Below are 8,695 nucleotides of genomic sequence, written 5' to 3'. Positions count from 1 at the left end.
CACCTGATGACATCCTTTCAAGAGCAAAGGCAGCAATTTGCAGAATTCCGCTTCTTAGGGGAAGTGAGAAATTGCTGAGCTGACACCAAGTCCTGCAGTGTCCCTGTCACCTGCAGAGCCACCGCATCCTCGCCACGGTAGCGGGCATTGTGACAAAGGTTCTATGTCAGCTGGGTGTGGCAGCCAGGCGCCCCCTAGGGGATGGGGAGCCTGTCAGCCCCGGGCCTGTCACTGCCTGGTGTCCCTGCTGCCACCAGCCAGGCCTCTGAAAACTTGTCAAACCATGCCCAGACTTGGGGCCAGTTTGGCCCAAAGTCTCCAAGAGACAAGTCAGGAAGAAAGATATGGGACACAGGGAGAAAGCGAAGGGAGCAGGAGAAAGGGAAGGAAGAATAAAAAGTAGTGTTGGGCTGCAGGAGTGAGATGGAGGAATTGCAAGAAAAGAGGCAGGAAGCAGGAGAGTGAGAGAAAAGGAAAGAAGAGACATGCAGACAGACGAGGGCTTAGTGAGAGAGGATGGGACAGAGAACAGGATGAGAAGGAAAGAAGGCAAGGCTGGGACAGGCAAAGACAGGCAAGGCAAGGCTAGGCTGCAGGACATGTTTTTGCTTTATAGTTTCTAGCACATTCGTCTTCAGACGAGGAGGAAAGCCATAAGAACTTATGGATTAGGCCCAAGCAAAAACCCCAGCTACTTGAGACACTTAGACTAAGCCTAAAATACCAAGATCTCTCCATAAGGATGGTTTTTATACTGTACTTCCACAATCTGCTGGCAGTACAAAAAAATAAGCTGCAGATCTCCTTAGGCTGAGTCATGGTGCTTTGGGGCAGGGACCATGCATATCATGGGAATATTTCACAGTTTCTGCTCTGTTTTCAGTGTATGACACCAAAACACCCACCTGATGACATCCTTTCAAGAGCAAAGGCACCAATTTGCAGAATTCCGCTTCTTAGGGGAAGTGAGAAATTGCTGAGCTGACACCAAGTCCTGCAGTGTCCCTGTCACCTGCAGAGCCACCGCATCCTCGCCATGGTAGCGGGCATTGTGACAAAGGTTCTATGTCAGCTGGGTGTGGCAGCCAGGCGCCCCCTAGGGGATGGGGAGCCCGTCAGCCCCGGGCCTGTCACTGCCTGGTGTCCCTGCTGCCACCAGCCAGGCCTCTGAAAACTTGTCAAACCATGCCCAGACTTGGGGCCAGTTTGGCCCAAAGTCTGCAAGAGACAAGTCGGGAAGAAAGATATGGGACAGAGGGAGAAAGCGAAGGGAGCAGGAGAAAGGGAAGGAAGAATAAAAAGTAGTGTTGGGCTGCAGGAGTGAGATGGAGGAATTGCAAGAAAAGAGGCAGGAAGCAGGAGAGTGAGAGAAAAGGAAAGAAGAGACATGCAGCCAGACGAGGGCTCAGTGAGAGAGGATGGGACAGAGAACAGGATGACAAGGAAAGAAGGCAAGGCTGGGACAGGCAAAGACAGGCAAGGCAAGGCTAGGCTGCAGGACATGTTTTTGCTTTATAGTTTCTAGCACATTCGTCTTCAGACTAGGAGGAAAGCCATAAGACCGTATGGATTAGGCCCAAGCAAAAACCCCAGCTACTTGAGACACTTAGACTAAGCCTAAAATACCAAGATCTCTCCATAAGGATGGTTTTTATACTGTACTTCCACAATCTGCTGGCAGTACAAAAAAATAAGCTGCAGATCTCCTTAGGCTGAGTCATGGTGCTTTGGGGCAGGGACCATGCATATAATGGGAATATTTCACAGTTTCTGCTCTGTTTTCAGTGTATGACACCAAAACACCCACCTGATGACATCATTTCAAGAGCAAAGGCAGCAATTTGCAGAATTCCGCTTCTTAGGGGAAGTGAGAAATTGCTGAGCTGACACCAAGTCCTGCAGTGTCCCTGTCACCTGCAGAGCCACCGCATCCTCGCCACGGTAGCGGGCATTGTGACAAAGGTTCTATGTCAGCTGGGTGTGGCAGCCAGGCGCCCCCTAGGGGATGGGGAGCCTGTCAGCCCCGGGCCTGTCACTGCCTGGTGTCCCTGCTGCCACCAGCCAGGCCTCCGAAAACTTGTCAAACCATGCCCAGACTTGGGGCCAGTTTGGCCCAAAGTCTCCAAGAGACAAGTCGGGAAGAAGGGTATGGGACAGAGGGAGAAAGCGAAGGGAGCAGGAGAAAGGGAAGGAAGAATAAAAAGTAGTGTTGGGCTGCAGGAGTGAGATGGAGGAATTGCAAGAAAAGAGGCAGGAAGCAGGAGAGTGAGAGAAAAGGAAAGAAGAGACATGCAGCCAGACGAGGGCTTAGTGAGAGAGGATGGGACAGAGAACAGGATGAGAAGGAAAGAAGGCAAGGCTGGGACAGGCAAGGACAGGCAAGGCAAGGCTAGGCTGCAGGACATGTTTTTGCTTTATAGTTTCTAGCACATTCGTCTTCAGACGAGGAGGAAAGCCATAAGACCTTATGGATTAGGCCCAAGCAAAAACCCCAGCTACTTGAGACACTTAGACTAAGCCTAAAATACCAAGATCTCTCCATAAGGATGGTTTTTATACTGTACTTCCACAATGTGCTGGCAGTACAAAAAAATAAGCTGCAGATCTCCTTAGGCTGAGTCATGGTTCTTTGGGGCAGGGTCCATGCATATCATGGGAATATTTCACAGTTTCTGCTCTGTTTTCAGTGTATGACACCAAAACACCCACCTGATGACATCCTTTCAAGAGCAAAGGCAGCAATTTGCAGAATTCCGCTTCTTAGGGGAAGTGAGAAATTGCTGAGCTGACACCAAGTCCTGCAGTGTCCCTGTCACCTGCAGAGCCACCGCATCCTCGCCACGGTAGCGGGCATTGTGACAAAGGTTCTATGTCAGCTGGGTGTGGCAGCCAGGCGCCCCCTAGGGGATGGGGAGCCTGTCAGCCCCGGGCCTGTCACTGCCTGGTGTCCCTGCTGCCACCAGCCAGGCCTCTGAAAACTTGGCAAACCATGCCCAGACTTGGGGCCAGTTTGGCCCAAAGTCTCCAAGAGACAAGTCGGGAAGAAAGGTATGGGACAGAGGGAGAAAGCGAAGGGAGCAGGAGAAAGGGAAGGAAGGATAAAAAGTAGTGTTGGGCTGCAGGAGTGAGATGGAGGAATTGCAAGAAAAGAGGCAGGAAGCAGGAGAGTGAGAGAAAAGGAAAGAAGAGACATGCAGCCAGACGAGGGCTTAGTGAGAGAGGATGGGACAGAGAACAGGATGAGAAGGAAAGAAGGCAAGGCTGGGACAGGCAAGGACAGGCAAGGCAAGGCTAGGCTGCAGGACATGTTTTTGCTTTATAGTTTCTAGCACATTCGTCTTCAGACTAGGAGGAAAGCCATAAGACCGTATGGATTAGGCCCAAGCAAAAACCCCAGCTACTTGAGACACTTAGGCTAAGCCTAAAATACCAAGATCTCTCCATAAGGATGGTTTTTATACTGTACTTCCACAATCTGCTGGCAGTACAAAAAAATAAGCTGCAGATCTCCTTAGGCTGAGTCATGGTTCTTTGGGGCATTGACCATGCATATCATGGGAATATTTCACAGTTTCTGCTCTGTTTTCAGTGTATGACACAAAAACACCCACCTGATGACATCCTTTCAAGAGCAAAGGCAGCAATTTGCAGAATTCCGCTTCTTAGGGGAAGTGAGAAATTGCTGAGCTGACACCAAGTCCTGCAGTGTCCCTGTCACCTGCAGAGCCACCGCATCCTCGCCACGGTAGCGGGCATTGTGACAAAGGTTCTATGTCAGCTGGGTGTGGCAGCCAGGCGCCCCCTAGGGGATGGGGAGCCTGTCAGCCCCGGGCCTGTCACTGCCTGCTGTCCCTGCTGCCACCAGCCAGGCCTCTGAAAACTTGTCAAACCATGCCCAGACTTGGGGCCAGTTTGGCCCAAAGTCTCCAAGAGACAAGTCAGGAAGAAAGGTATGGGATAGAGGGAGAAAGCGAAGGGAGCAGGAGAAAGGGAAGGAAGAATAAAAAGTAGTGTTGGGCTGTAGGAGTGAGATGGAGGAATTGCAAGAAAAGAGGCAGGAAGCAGGAGAGTGAGAGAAAAGGAAAGAAGAGACATGCAGACAGACGAGGGCTTAGTGAGAGAGGATGGGACACAGAACAGGATGAGAAGGACATAAGGCAAGGCTAGGACAGGCAAGGACAGGCAAGGCAAGGCTAGGCTGCAGGACATGTTTTTGCTTTATAGTTTCTAGCACATTCGTCTTCAGACGAGGAGGAAAGCCATAAGAACTTATGGATTAGGCCCAAGCAAAAACCCCAGCTACTTGAGACACTTAGACTAAGCCTAAAATACCAAGATCTCTCCATAAGGATGGTTTTTATACTGTACTTCCACAATCTGCTGGCAGTACAAAAAAATAAGCTGCAGATCTCCTTAGGCTGAGTCATGGTGCTTTGGGGCAGGGACCATGCATATCATGGGAATATTTCACAGTTTCTGCTCTGTTTTCAGTGTATGACACCAAAACACCCACCTGATGACATCCTTTCAAGAGCAAAGGCAGCAATTTGCAGAATTCCGCTTCTTAGGGGAAGTGAGAAATTGCTGAGCTGACACCAAGTCCTGCAGTGTCCCTGTCACCTGCAGAGCCACCGCATCCTCGCCACGGTAGCGGGCATTGTGACAAAGGTTCTATGTCAGCTGGGTGTGGCAGCCAGGCGCCCCCTAGGGGATGGGGAGCCTGTCAGCCCCGGGCCTGTCACTGCCTGCTGTCCCTGCTGCCACCAGCCAGGCCTCTGAAAACTTGTCAAACCATGCCCAGACTTGGGGCCAGTTTGGCCCAAAGTCTGCAAGAGACAAGTCGGGAAGAAAGATATGGGACAGAGGGAGAAAGCGAAGGGAGCAGGAGAAAGGGAAGGAAGAATAAAAAGTAGTGTTGGGCTGCAGGAGTGAGATGGAGGAATTGCAAGAAAAGAGGCAGGAAGCAGGAGAGTGAGAGAAAAGGAAAGAAGAGACATGCAGCCAGACGAGGGCTTAGTGAGAGAGGATGGGACAGAGAACAGGATGAGAAGGAAAGAAGGCAAGGCTGGGACAGGCAAGGACAGGCAAGGCAAGGCTAGGCTGCAGGACATGTTTTTGCTTTATAGTTTCTAGCACATTCGTCTTCAGACGAGGAGGAAAGCCATAAGACCGTATGGATTAGGCCCAAGCAAAAACCCCAGCTACTTGAGACACTTAGACTAAGCCTAAAATACCAAGATCTCTCCATAAGGATGGTTTTTATACTGTACTTCCACAATCTGCTGGCAGTACAAAAAAGTAAGCTGCAGATCTCCTTAGGCTGAGTCATGGTGCTTTGGGGCAGGGACCATGCATATCATGGGAATATTTCACAGTTTCTGCTCTGTTTTCAGTGTATGACACCAAAACACCCACCTGATGACATCCTTTCAAGAGCAAAGGCAGCAATTTGCAGAATTCCGCTTCTTAGGGGAAGTGAGAAATTGCTGAGCTGACACCAAGTCCTGCAGTGTCCCTGTCACCTGCAGAGCCACCGCATCCTCGCCACGGTAGCGGGCATTGTGACAAAGGTTCTATGTCAGCTGGGTGTGGCAGCCAGGCGCCCCCTAGGGGATGGGGAGCCTGTCAGCCCCGGGCCTGTCACTGCCTGGTGTCCCTGCTGCCACCAGCCAGGCCTCTGAAAACTTGTCAAACCATGCCCAGACTTGGGGCCAGTTTGGCCCAAAGTCTGCAAGAGACAAGTCGGGAAGAAAGATATGGGACACAGGGAGAAAGCGAAGGGAGCAGGAGAAAGGGAAGGAAGAATAAAAAGTAGTGTTGGGCTGCAGGAGTGAGATGGAGGAATTGCAAGAAAAGAGGCAGGAAGCAGGAGAGTGAGAGAAAAGGAAAGAAGAGACATGCAGCCAGACGAGGGCTTAGTGAGAGAGGATGGGACAGAGAACAGGATGAGAAGGAAAGAAGGCAAGGCTGGGACAGGCAAGGACAGGCAAGGCAAGGCTAGGCTGCAGGACATGTTTTTGCTTTATAGTTTCTAGCACATTCGTCTTCAGACGAGGAGGAAAGCCATAAGACCGTATGGATTAGGCCCAAGCAAAAACCCCAGCTACTTGAGACACTTAGACTAAGCCTAAAATACCAAGATCTCTCCATAAGGATGGTTTTTATACTGTACTTCCACAATCTGCTGGCAGTACAAAAAAGTAAGCTGCAGATCTCCTTAGGCTGAGTCATGGTGCTTTGGGGCAGGGACCATGCATATCATGGGAATATTTCACAGTTTCTGCTCTGTTTTCAGTGTATGACACCAAAACACCCACCTGATGACATCCTTTCAAGAGCAAAGGCAGCAATTTGCAGAATTCCGCTTCTTAGGGGAAGTGAGAAATTGCTGAGCTGACACCAAGTCCTGCAGTGTCCCTGTCACCTGCAGAGCCACCGCATCCTCGCCACGGTAGCGGGCATTGTGACAAAGGTTCTATGTCAGCTGGGTGTGGCAGCCAGGCGCCCCCTAGGGGATGGGGAGCCTGTCAGCCCCGGGCCTGTCACTGCCTGGTGTCCCTGCTGCCACCAGCCAGGCCTCTGAAAACTTGTCAAACCATGCCCAGACTTGGGGCCAGTTTGGCCCAAAGTCTCCAAGAGACAAGTCGGGAAGAAAGATATGGGACAGAGGGAGAAAGCGAAGGGAGCAGGAGAAAGGGAAGGAAGAATAAAAAGTAGTGTTGGGCTGTAGTAGTGAGATGGAGGAATTGCAAGAAAAGAGGCAGGAAGCAGGAGAGTGAGAGAAAAGGAAAGAAGAGACATGCAGCCAGATGAGGGCTTAGTGAGAGAGGATGGGACAGAGAACAGGATGAGAAGGAAAGAAGGCAAGGCTGGGACAGGCAAGGACAGGCAAGGCAAGGCTAGGCTGCAGGACATGTTTTTGCTTTATAGTTTCTAGCACATTCGTCTTCAGACGAGGAGGAAAGCCATAAGACCTTATGGATTAGGCCCAAGCAAAAACCCCAGCTACTTGAGACACTTAGACTAAGCCTAAAATACCAAGATCTCTCCATAAGGATGGTTTTTATACTGTACTTCCACAATCTGCTGGCAGTACAAAAAAGTAAGCTGCAGATCTCCTTAGGCTGAGTCATGGTGCTTTGGGGCAGGGACCATGCATATCATGGGAATATTTCACAGTTTCTGCTCTGTTTTCAGTGTATGACACCAAAACACCCACCTGATGACATCCTTTCAAGAGCAAAGGCAGCAATTTGCAGAATTCCGCTTCTTAGGGGAAGTGAGAAATTGCTGAGCTGACACCAAGTCCTGCAGTGTCCCTGTCACCTGCAGAGCCACCGCATCCTCGCCACGGTAGCGGGCATTGTGACAAAGGTTCTATGTCAGCTGGGTGTGGCAGCCAGGCGCCCCCTAGGGGATGGGGAGCCCGTCAGCCCCGGGCCTGTCACTGCCTGGTGTCCCTGCTGCCACCAGCCAGGCCTCTGAAAACTTGTCAAACCATGCCCAGACTTGGGGCCAGTTTGGCCCAAAGTCTGCAAGAGACAAGTCGGGAAGAAAGATATGGGACAGAGGGAGAAAGCGAAGGGAGCAGGAGAAAGGGAAGGAAGAATAAAAAGTAGTGTTGGGCTGCAGGAGTGAGATGGAGGAATTGCAAGAAAAGAGGCAGGAAGCAGGAGAGTGAGAGAAAAGGAAAGAAGAGACATGCAGCCAGACGAGGGCTTAGTGAGAGAGGATGGGACAGAGAACAGGATGAGAAGGAAAGAAGGCAAGGCTGGGACAGGCAAGGACAGGCAAGGCAAGGCTAGGCTGCAGGACATGTTTTTGCTTTATAGTTTCTAGCACATTCGTCTTCAGACTAGGAGGAAAGCCATAAGACCGTATGGATTAGGCCCAAGCAAAAACCCCAGCTACTTGAGACACTTAGACTAAGCCTAAAATACCAAGATCTCTCCATAAGGATGGTTTTTATACTGTACTTCCACAATCTGCTGGCAGTACAAAAAAGTAAGCTGCAGATCTCCTTAGGCTGAGTCATGGTGCTTTGGGGCAGGGACCATGCATATCATGGGAATATTTCACAGTTTCTGCTCTGTTTTCAGTGTATGACACCAAAACACCCACCTGATGACATCCTTTCAAGAGCAAAGGCAGCAATTTGCAGAATTCCGCTTCTTAGGGGAAGTGAGAAATTGCTGAGCTGACACCAAGTCCTGCAGTGTCCCTGTCACCTGCAGAGCCACCGCATCCTCGCCACGGTAGCGGGCATTGTGACAAAGGTTCTATGTCAGCTGGGTGTGGCAGCCAGGCGCCCCCTAGGGGATGGGGAGCCTGTCAGCCCCGGGCCTGTCACTGCCTGGTGTCCCTGCTGCCACCAGCCAGGCCTCTGAAAACTTGTCAAACCATGCCCAGACTTGGGGCCAGTTTGGCCCAAAGTCTCCAAGAGACAAGTCGGGAAGAAAGATATGGGACAGAGGGAGAAAGCGAAGGGAGCAGGAGAAAGGGAAGGAAGAATAAAAAGTAGTGTTGGGCTGTAGTAGTGAGATGGAGGAATTGCAAGAAAAGAGGCAGGAAGCAGGAGAGTGAGAGAAAAGGAAAGAAGAGACATGCAGCCAGATGAGGGCTTAGTGAGAGAGGATGGGACAGAGAACAGGATGAGAAGGAAAGAAGGCAAGGCTGGGACAGGCAAGGACAGGCA

The sequence above is a fragment of the Columba livia genome, unplaced genomic scaffold (assembly GCF_036013475.1).
Source record: "Columba livia isolate bColLiv1 breed racing homer unplaced genomic scaffold, bColLiv1.pat.W.v2 Scaffold_107, whole genome shotgun sequence".
In the NCBI taxonomy this organism is placed as follows: domain Eukaryota; kingdom Metazoa; phylum Chordata; class Aves; order Columbiformes; family Columbidae; genus Columba; species Columba livia.
The sequence above is the reverse complement of the archived record's forward strand: the minus strand, read 5'-3'. Positions refer to the sequence as shown.